The sequence below is a fragment of the Tiliqua scincoides genome, chromosome 2, assembly GCF_035046505.1.
Source record: "Tiliqua scincoides isolate rTilSci1 chromosome 2, rTilSci1.hap2, whole genome shotgun sequence".
Taxonomy (NCBI): domain Eukaryota; kingdom Metazoa; phylum Chordata; class Lepidosauria; order Squamata; family Scincidae; genus Tiliqua; species Tiliqua scincoides.
In genome coordinates, this window is record NC_089822.1 from 146670388 (window position 1) to 146680647 (window position 10260).

Below are 10260 nucleotides of genomic sequence, written 5' to 3' on the forward strand. Positions count from 1 at the left end.
GAGCTGAAGTTTGATTGAGTGGGTTTATTTTCACAGTGTTTCTTAGCTGGGTCAGAGAGAAAAATACTCACTATTGATGCCAAAGGAGTATTAGAGACAAAGCTGGGGAAATGATTTTTCCATTATTTCTTCTGAAAAACTGTCTCTCTATATCTGCCAATCTTAGGTCAACAAACATGGGGCTGATTGACAAGTTAAAATGTTTAGCTTAACCTGCAACTCATATAAACCAATTTTACATTTTCTTGTACAGGAGGGAGATGTAAAATAAACAAACAACATCTTCCGCCTCTGCCTGCCGTCTTCTTCCCTCCCAATATGAGATCTAGGTGGCGATCATGTGCTCGGCTTATATTTCTCAGGTGGAAGGCTCACTTGGATTAGCATGTCCTCCCTGGCCTATATGAAATGTTCTAGAGGCAGAGGAGGTCAAGTATGTGCTTTTAGGGCTTGCCTGAGTAGCAGTTTTCCCCACTGCTAACACAGTACTGCAATAGCAGCAATAAACTAGAACTGAAATGTGGCAGTAATGATAGAAAGACAGATCGCTTAGCATTGGGTTTTGTGTAATGGTTGGTCTTTGGACAAAAAAAATATATGAGTGTTTTGGGGGGTGTCAGGTGCTTTGAAACTGTGTCATTCACTCTAGAAAAGCTTCCCCTTAATGTCCCAGGAATCAAATGGGACAAGGGGCAGTGGCGTCACTATGGAAGTGCAACTGGCACAGGCCACACCAGGTGTGAGTTTCAGCGGGGGTGACACCACAATGCCGAAGCCTCCATGCGGCGATCTTCAGCTCACTCCAGGCCCAGCTGCTTCATGCTCTCTCTTGCAATTCACCAGTAAGAACATGAAGCAAAGGCACTTGGAGAGGGCCAAAGATCATCAAACAGAGGCGGTCCAGAGGCAGGCCTATTGCATAATGTCACCTCCAAACTTCCGGAACACCAGACTCCACAAGGTAAGTGCCACACTGGATGCGATGCACCCTCTGGACACCTCTGGTGAGGGGTCCAGCCAGTCCTTATGATTGCAGAAAATACATAGCCCCTTTCTCAACCAGTAAACACGTGGCAAAAAGAAATAGGCTCATGGCAGCAGTCCTCATGCCAGACCCCCATGTGTTCATCCAACAGTCTGAACAGAGCCAATACATTAACAAATGAATGCATAAGTGTGGATTATTCTATCTGCTGGCGTCTTGATTCCATGGAGACTGTGCATTGTGCATTTATAGCTTGCATGGGTGGAAGTTCTATTCATGCTTTGAGATGAGCATGTAAAGTTTAGGAGTAGGGATGAGATAAGAAGCATTTGGTGGGCCACTGTGAGATACAGGAAGCTGGACTAGATGGATCTTTGGCCTGATCCAGTGAGGTGGTTCTTCTGTTCTTATGTAAGACCTGGAGTCACATGAATGTTTCATGAGTCCAGTCCTGCTCAAACTGGCTCTCACTTGAAATGAGCCACCTCTGTCACTACCCCTTTCCTACCAGAATCCCAATCTTATAAAGAGAATGACAAATCCTTCCCATATTTCTCTGGTAGGAAATGACACTACGGCCAATGATATCTCTCTGGTGTAGACTATCTATGGCTTATTAACCTCTCCCCCTTTCTCAAAGTAAGGGTTTGTTTTGTTCCAGCTGGAAGTTACAGATAAGCAACAATATAAGAAGATCTTGCTTTTTTGGCGCTTCTCATCTGTTGACGTTTTTGATGCTGTTCAGTTTGTTTGGTTTCCTCCTTTGTTTGCTTTTGCAGTGGGATGAGAAGCCCACTGAAGGACGTTCCGCTTCTACACGCGAGACCAACTGTGTGTGGTAAGAGTTCAGCTGTGGTGACTCTAAACAACTCAAATCAAAGAGTGGAGAACAGAAAGTCAAAGCTTTACTCTGTGCTTTGCAAGGCAGCCTGAAACAAGAGCCTCCACCTACACATGTAACACCACTGCATCTCTGGGAAGGTGAAACAAAGTGTCTTGAATGCATTGCAGATTGCCCTCAGCCCCCTTGTAAAAGAAGCATGTCAAGGCAATGTTTGTTATCCAGGGAGGCTTTGTGTTTGCAAAGGGGCTGAAGTGGCAAGACATGCAGAGCATAAGAGTAGTGTTTGAGTTTTTATAGACTTTTACCTTGTAGAATACTAGAGTGACTCAACCAGGGGATCCTCTTTGCTGGTAGAGGGGTCATGCTGTGTTTTGCCTTTTTTCCCCCACCCAGCTGAGGGTTCGGTAACGAGTTGGAGGGCTGTTGAGTCTTTCCTAGAGTGGTGCTCAGGTCATGCATTGGTGGGGACCACTGGAAACCTCTCTCTTTGGCAAAAGTTGCATGGCCCAAACTCAGGAGTCCAGGGAGCTGGCCATGGGTCACAAGACCCCAAATATGCTGGCTGCATTTGGAACAGGAAAGCTTCATCAGGGTTTTGGAGGTGTGAAAAATCTATTTACATTTAGGGAATAAACAAATCTCCATTTAAATTTGGAGCACTGAACTGGGTGGGTTAATGAAGGAGGGGGTTGATTACATGGTTCAAGGGAAAGTGTGGCCTTCCTGGCCTGGGGCTCTGTGGCCTCTTGCCAAGCCATGTTATGGTCTGCTCTCCAAGCAAGCACCTAACACCAAGTATATGTTTGGATGTGTGTCTCCTGCACGCCGTGAATTAAAGGAAATAAATAAAATATCAGCCATGGAACATGTATGTTCATTCGCCCTGGAAATGTTGGAAGAAGGTGGTTTTCTTTTTCCTTCACTCTAGAATGCCTCCCTTTTTCAGATACAATTAACCTGATGTCTTCCTAGAAAACGTATTTATGGGTTTGAACTATTCAGCTCAGGATACAGCCTGATGTACAATCACACAGCATGCTGGACCTAGTGCCTAACTCAATGACCAAGGACGTTGTGTGTTTTGAAGGTAACCCCAATGGAGTTTTCTTGCATGTGTCTACTTCCCCCCAGAGTTTGATATTTTGGGAATGTGTCAGATGCCAGCCACAATCAGGTTAGCTGCTGATGGTCAGCAAACATACCACCCACCGTGTCAAGTAAAATGCCTCACTTCTGTTGCCTACGTCAAACAGAGCCCATCTTTCTCCACAATACCCCCTTTGCTTGACCGATCCCACCCAACTCTTTTTTTTTTTAATAAGGGTTAATAAATTTGCCAGCCAAGACACATTGCCCTGCTATTAGAGGCAGCCTTTACATAGAGGCTTCTAATGAGGGCTCTGCTCTATAGGGATTTGGGTTTTCTTCTCCCTTGCTCCTTTCGTCTCTCGGCTGGGCATGTGGGTTTGGGGAAGGCAGTTAACTGTGGTTTGCTGTGTCAAGCCAATACAAGCAAACGGAATACCACACGGATTGCTGGAAGGGCCCATGGGTCATTTCATGGAGTGCTATGAATCAGAGGGATCGCCAGAAGACCGGTGCATGGCTTAGACATGTCAGATTGTAGAAGCGCGTCTCTTTGGAGGCATTGTGCATATGCCTCCATGCGCACCGTCAATGTGTACTGTGTTGATGTATATCACTAGAGGCAGAAGGCAGGCAATGCTTATGGAGCCCTAAAAAGTTTGTTCAACCATTGCAGCAGATTGTATCCAAAAGCCACTTCCAAGTAACTGCTTTCCAGAAAAGGATTTCCTCATGAATTTGAACACTACTATCTAAGGCAGGCGTGTCAAACATAAGGCCTGGGGCTGGATGCAACCCACCGAAGCTCTTTTTCCAGCCCACAGGCTCTCCCAGCACCGCCATCAGCTGCTGAGCTATGTTGGAATGTCACTGCTGAAAGAGCAGCCCACCTGATAACTGGGCTCTTCCGTATCTTGACAATACGATCAAGATTTGAGTATTTTCTCTTCAGTCACTTGCAGTTAATGAGTTGCTGAGGGGAAAAAAGTGCTTATTTCTGGTCATTACCTGCTTAATGACATCACTTCCAGCCCTCCACAGGTGCCAAGCATGATGTTCAACCCAGTGGTGAATCCCACCCAGCCCTGTCCTGGGGCAAAGGTCTGCAACACTGTCCCCCCATTCATTGCCGCCATCCCTCACTTACCTGGAGTGAAAGGGAGCCTCACGCGACCAACTGCAGAAGTCTCCTAAGGCTTCACCACAGTCTTAAACTGTGCTTTCGGCAAACTGGAAGCATAGTTCCCAACCTCATTGGAAGCCTCAATGAGGCTTCCCGCGCGGTCATAAAGGCATGTAAACTCAGCGCCCAGGGCATTTGCCCCATTCACAAAGCACTAGGTCTGCTGCTGGTTCAAGCCTGCTGTATGAGATGAGCTCTGATCTAAGGCTTATTTTTTTCACTCTCATAGCATTATTACAGAGCAATCCTATGCACGTCTGTTCAGAAATATGCCCCATTGTGACCAATGGAACTTATTCTCAGGAAAGTGTGTAGAAGATGACAGCCTTATTCAAGTACAATAAGAATTTCAAAATCTTGTGTGTACTTGCACGTCCTTGATGATAAACCTGTTACTTTTTGTACAAAGTTAGGCAAATTTTCTTCCTGCATGTACATGAGAATGAAACATCATTAGAATGATTTTCTGATAAGACAATGGGGAGTATGGGAAGACAAACAAAAAACAGAAAGGTGCTGGGTCAGAAAAAAATGCCCCCAAACCTCAAGATGTCACCCCATCAAGGATGATTCTTCCTTGGCAATAGCAGAGAAACACAAGATTTCTGTCATAAGATGATTCTAATATTGGTGTTGTGCAGCTAAGATAGCCTAGAGAGAGCCAGGATGGTGTGGTGGCTCTGGTGTTAGACCTGGAAGATTCCAGTTCAAATCTCTGCTCAGCCATGAAGCTTCCTGGGTGACCCTGGGCCAGTCACTATCTCTCAGCCTCATCTACCTCACAAGGATATTATGAGGACAGAAGGAGAGAAGGACTATGAATACCATCCAGAGAGCCCAAGCCTATGCCTGTCTACTCAGAAGTAAGACCCATTATAGTCAATGGAGTTTACTCCCAGGAAAGTGTGGATAGGATTGCAGCCTGAGCTCCTTGGAGGAAGGACAGAATAAGAAATGTGAAAAATAAATAAACATCTTAGCTATCTGAGTTCCGCTGTATTTCCAGGCTGTATTTCCGCTGTATTCAAGAATTCTCTTCTATTGCAGAGAAGAAGCCATGAAGCAAGCAGTACCGCTGATTTCAGGGAAAGGGCCATGGTTTCATGGTATAGCACTCGCTTTATAAGGAGAAGTTTCCAGGGTCGATCATTGACAGCATCTCCAGGGAGGGTAGGAAAAAAGAAATCCCATATAAAATCCTGGTCTGGTTCAGTATAAAGCAAACACCTATGATTCTGCCATATTGGAATGGGGTCAATTGCATGAGCAACCCACTGGCGAAAGGGTAGAATGGTGTGCGAGCTGCTGAACTCTGTGCAAAGGTGGTGGCATAGTGGCATTTAAGAACCCTTTCCTGGTCAACAGTGAGGGAATGGACATAGCTGCCCCCCAGCTTGAGCATAACACAGTGTCATATTCCTGCCCAGCAGCCTCCATATTACAGAATTGCTCCCATGTATTTATAACTTCCTTGTCACCCAGAAGAAACCCAGCCAGCCTGCTGACTGGTGTTTGTATGCCCTGCTAGCTCATTATTCTAAAACTGTTTGGGTCAGTGACTTTGGAGGCATTTCCAGAAAAGTTCATCACGATTCATTTTTTCAGCCCATTAATGAGCGTCTCTTTAGCGACAGTAGATATGACCAACAAATAGGGCAGCGAGACGGAGATGCTGATAAAGTCCGAGGAACCCTTTGGCAGCTGGATGATGGACAGGAACACAATCAGAGAGCCTGTTTCCTTTTTGGCACAGAACCGGCTGAGTATCATGAAAATGAATACGTGGCTCACAGCTTTCATTGGAGCCCCCCAACTGTGGGCTGCCAGTGGCAACCTCAGGTTTAGTGTGAAAAATGGAACAGGAAATCGCCTTGTTTTACTAACATTCAACACCACCTACTGATGACCCTATTCTGCTGAGGTCTACCCTGTACTAAATTATCATAATTATTATTATTTACAGTTTCGGGTTTAAGCTCTGCCAACTCCCACATATGCTATACATTCAACTTAACAGGGGGCTAACAAAACATCACACGATTGCTATTGCTATGGCCGCTGCTAAACTGATAGCAAAGGCGACTGTAACACCCTGCAACAGTAGATGGAGTATGACTGAAGCAAAGTGAATGCGTTATGCCTTTCAGAACCGTTAACTAACAGGGGTATCATCAGATTTCTCTGATGGAAAAGAAAAAGAATGCACATTGTTTGTGCAGCATTTCAATATCTGAACAGAATGCCAGGTAGCTCAAGAAAGATCCATTTGGTACAAAACAGAAGGTGTTTTCCCCTTGGTTTCTTGTCCACTCACTTCCACTCAAATAGGATAAAGGACAAGGTGTCATTAAACAGAGATTTGCAATCATTTGATCAGCGTTTTAACATGAGTAGCGAAGGGACATTTACGTGCTGGCAGTGGTCATTTGACACCTGGGGGGTCATTTGACACCCGGGCCCCATAAATTTTTGACACCTCCCCATGTGGCAAAATTAATTTAAAAATCCAATTAAAAAAATTAATTGAAAAGACATGCACATCTACTGCATGCTGTTTGGAGAGCACATGATAGGAGGAGGGGGTGGCGGCTTACACCCTCCTCCCCTGCTTCTACAAGGCAAGCCAGGATGGATCAGGGACTGCCACTGCCACCTCCTCCTCCTCTGTTGCTGTTTCTTCAAAGTAGGCTATGCAGCAGTAACATGAGATGAGGTCCAGGGAAACACGGCCACATGAATACTCTGTCTCCCCCCCCTTCCCTTTCTCCCCTTAAACTCAATCTCAGTGGATCTTACCTTCTTTGAAACACACACCCTTAAGAAATAAATTTTTGAAAAACTTACCTCTTCTTCCCTCACTTGAAGCTAGGACAAGGTCAGTGACACACTCCCTCAGGCAACTGGATAGCTGCCTCCCCTGGAGCTTTAGGGAACAGGCCCCTTTGTGCTAGCTCTCTGCTTTTTTCATGACTTTCTTAGAACAGAACAGAGGGAACTCTGCCTGCTGCCTCCCCAGTGATTGCTGATGCAGGTACCCTGCCTTTTTTTGATTGGAAGCCAGCTACCTTGCCTGTTTTTGATTGAAAGCCAGCTGTAATTGCTGGCTGAGGCAACTCTGCCTGCTCTCATAAAGCAATTTTCTCATGAGGCAACTCTCATAAATGATTGAGAGCCCAATCCTGAGCTCTGCGTACCTTACTATGAATAGCTCATAGAGTTATTAAGGAACTGAGGAACTGAAGAATGAAGTTGCTGATGTCTTGACTAAATTGTGCAACTTGTCCCTTAAAACGGCCATGGTGCCAGAGGATTGGAGGACAGCAAATGTCACACCAATCTTTCAAAAGGGAAGGAGAGGGGACCCGGGATACTATAGCCGGTGTCTTGCCAAGTTCCTGTTCTGAGCTTTACCTAAAGAACTTATGCCCACTGTAAACTAATTAATCCAGCTTAATCACAGCTAGATCTAGCAGACTGCAGAAACTACCACTGTACCCCAGCACCAGTAGGGAGGAGGCTGGTAGACTGCTGGCTTGCCTGTAAGTCTGCAGGGCCCCTCCTTCAAGCAGCACCACCACCTTTTGGGTACAGCAGCACCACCTCAGCTCTCCACCACTCAGCAGTCTCTGTTGGATTAGTCCGTTAGTTAGTCCATCAGTCAGCGTGCTAGTTCATGGTCCGTCCTCCAATTCGTAAGTCAGGGTGCCAGTTCATTGTTTGTCCGCCAGCCTGTCAGTTGGTGTGCCAGAAAGGCAGTTAGCCAGAGAGTCAACAGGTCAGTTTAGCTTGCAAGTCTCCTCTTCCCCCCTCCACTCTGTCTCCAACTACAACCCACCTAATTCTCCCTGTACCAGCGGCTCCTTATATCCTTGAAAACCTAATTGCCTCTAGTGGCTGCAGCTGTACAGCACACCCTCTACTGAAAGCCCAGGCCTTAACTCTGTGTTCCCTGCTGACATCACATCCTATCTCCTCAATTTTCACAATGGAGAGAGGTGAAAAGCAGTGTGCCTCAAGGATCTGTCCTGGGACCGGTTCTTTTCAATCTGTTCATAAATGACCTGGAGACAGGGGTGAGCAGTGAGGTGGCGAAGTTTGCAGATGACACCAAACATTTCTGAGTGGTGAAGACCAGAAGTGATTGTGAGGAGCTCCAGAAGGATCTCTCCAGACTGGCAGAATGGGCAGCAAAATGGCAGATGCATTTCAATGTAAGTGTAAAGTCATGCACACTGGGGCAATAATCAAAACTTTACATATAGGCTAATGGGTTCTGAGCTGTCTGTGACAGATCAGGAGAGAGATCTTGGGGTGATGGTAGACAGCTAGATGCCAATGTGCAGTGGCAGTGAAGAAGGCCAATTCTATGTTTGGGATCATTAGAAAAGGTATTGAGAATAAAACGGCTAATATTATAATGCCATTGTACAAATCGATGGTAAGGCTACACCTGGAGTATTGCATCCAGTTCTGGTCGCCACATCTCAAAAAAGGCATAGTGGAAATGCAAAAAGAGAGCAACTAAAGGTGCAATCCAAACCTGCGATGGAGCAGGTAAGCCAGGAAGCTTGGGTGCAGCAGCTCAGCCAGGGGCAAGGGGAAGCTCTTCCCCTTACCCCTGGGTAAGGGCTGCATGCCCCATTAGGTCTCCTTGAACCTGCGCCACCTCTGGAGGTGGCGCAAGTCTGAGGAGAGCGGAGCGGCTCAAAGTCACTCCATTCACCCTGGGGATGGGGGTTGGGATCTGGCATAACTGCTGGGTCCCAGCCCCTCCCCAGGCTCCCCACACAACCGCTCCCAGGGCCATCCATCGCCCGCCTTCTCCAGAAATGCCCCCTCCCACCTCCTCCCCACCCCCACGCCTACCTTTGCTGCTTGTGTTGGTGCGGGTGCGCTGGTACAAGTGGCGGGGATGAAGCCGCTGCGGAGGCCTCCGTCGGCCTCTGTGCATCAGCGCATCTGAATGCACTGATGCAGCTTCCTCCCACGGAGGTGCAAACGTGCTTTACAGCACGTTTGAGACCTTCCAGGGCCTCCTATGCCAGCATAACTGCCAGTTAGGATTGCGCCCTTAAATGATTATTGGGCTAGGGCACCTACCTTATGAGGAAAGGCCTTATGAGGTGTTTGGGCCTCTTCAGCCTAGAAAAGAGAGGGGGGACATGACTGAGACATACAAAATTATGCAGGGGATGGACAGAGTGGATAGGGAGATGCTCTTTACACTCTCACATAATACTAGAACCAGGGGACATCCACTAAAATTGAGTGTTGGGAGAGTTAGGACAGACAAAAGAAAATATTTCTTTACTCATAGTGTAGTTGGTCTGTGGACCTCCTTGCTAGAGCATGTGGTGACGACATCTGGCCTAGATGCCTTTAAAAGGGGTTGGACAAATTTCTGGAGGAAAAATCCATTACGGATTACAAGCCATGATGTGTATGTGCAAAGTCCTGATTTTAGAAATGGGCTATGTCAGAATGCCAGATGCAAGGGAGGGCGCCAGGATGAGGCCTCTTGTTATCTGGTGTGCTCCCTGGGGCATTTGGTGGGTCGCTGTGAGATACAGGAAGCTGGACTAGATGGGCCTATGGCCTGATCCAGCAGGAGTTTTTTATGTTCATATGTTCTTATAGAACAGGAACCTGGGTATCTTTGAAAATGCTACCTGATGGTTAAGGTGCATCTAGTCTTTCATCTCAGAATTGATCCTCTGTCCAGCATGTCCTGCAAATAGCTCTTGAAGACTAGTGTGATCAATGACTTGTAGATTGCTTTTTGCTCACTGACTTTTCTCCCTTGCTGGTAGGTGATTTAGCCTAAAAACAAAAGCAAAAAAAAAAAAAAAATCCAGCCACTTCCTCATCTTCCCAGGGGAATTCCAAATTGGATTAATACCCTTATCTGATCTGCAAGCATTTTTCTGCCTTAGTAATGGAGCCTGCGGGGACACTCAGCTAGCTGTGGAGCTGCCAATCTTTTCATTTGTAGAAATAGTTTTACTATTTGGTTACTTTCGAACATAGGTTAAACTCGATTAGGGAAAATTAGCACCTTTCAGTTATGAACTCTGATTTCATGGGGGCAATTGTTATTACTCTTTCAGGAATAATTCCTTGCCAAGATCAAGAGGTGTATGGTAGCACTCTGGAAGTGATGGA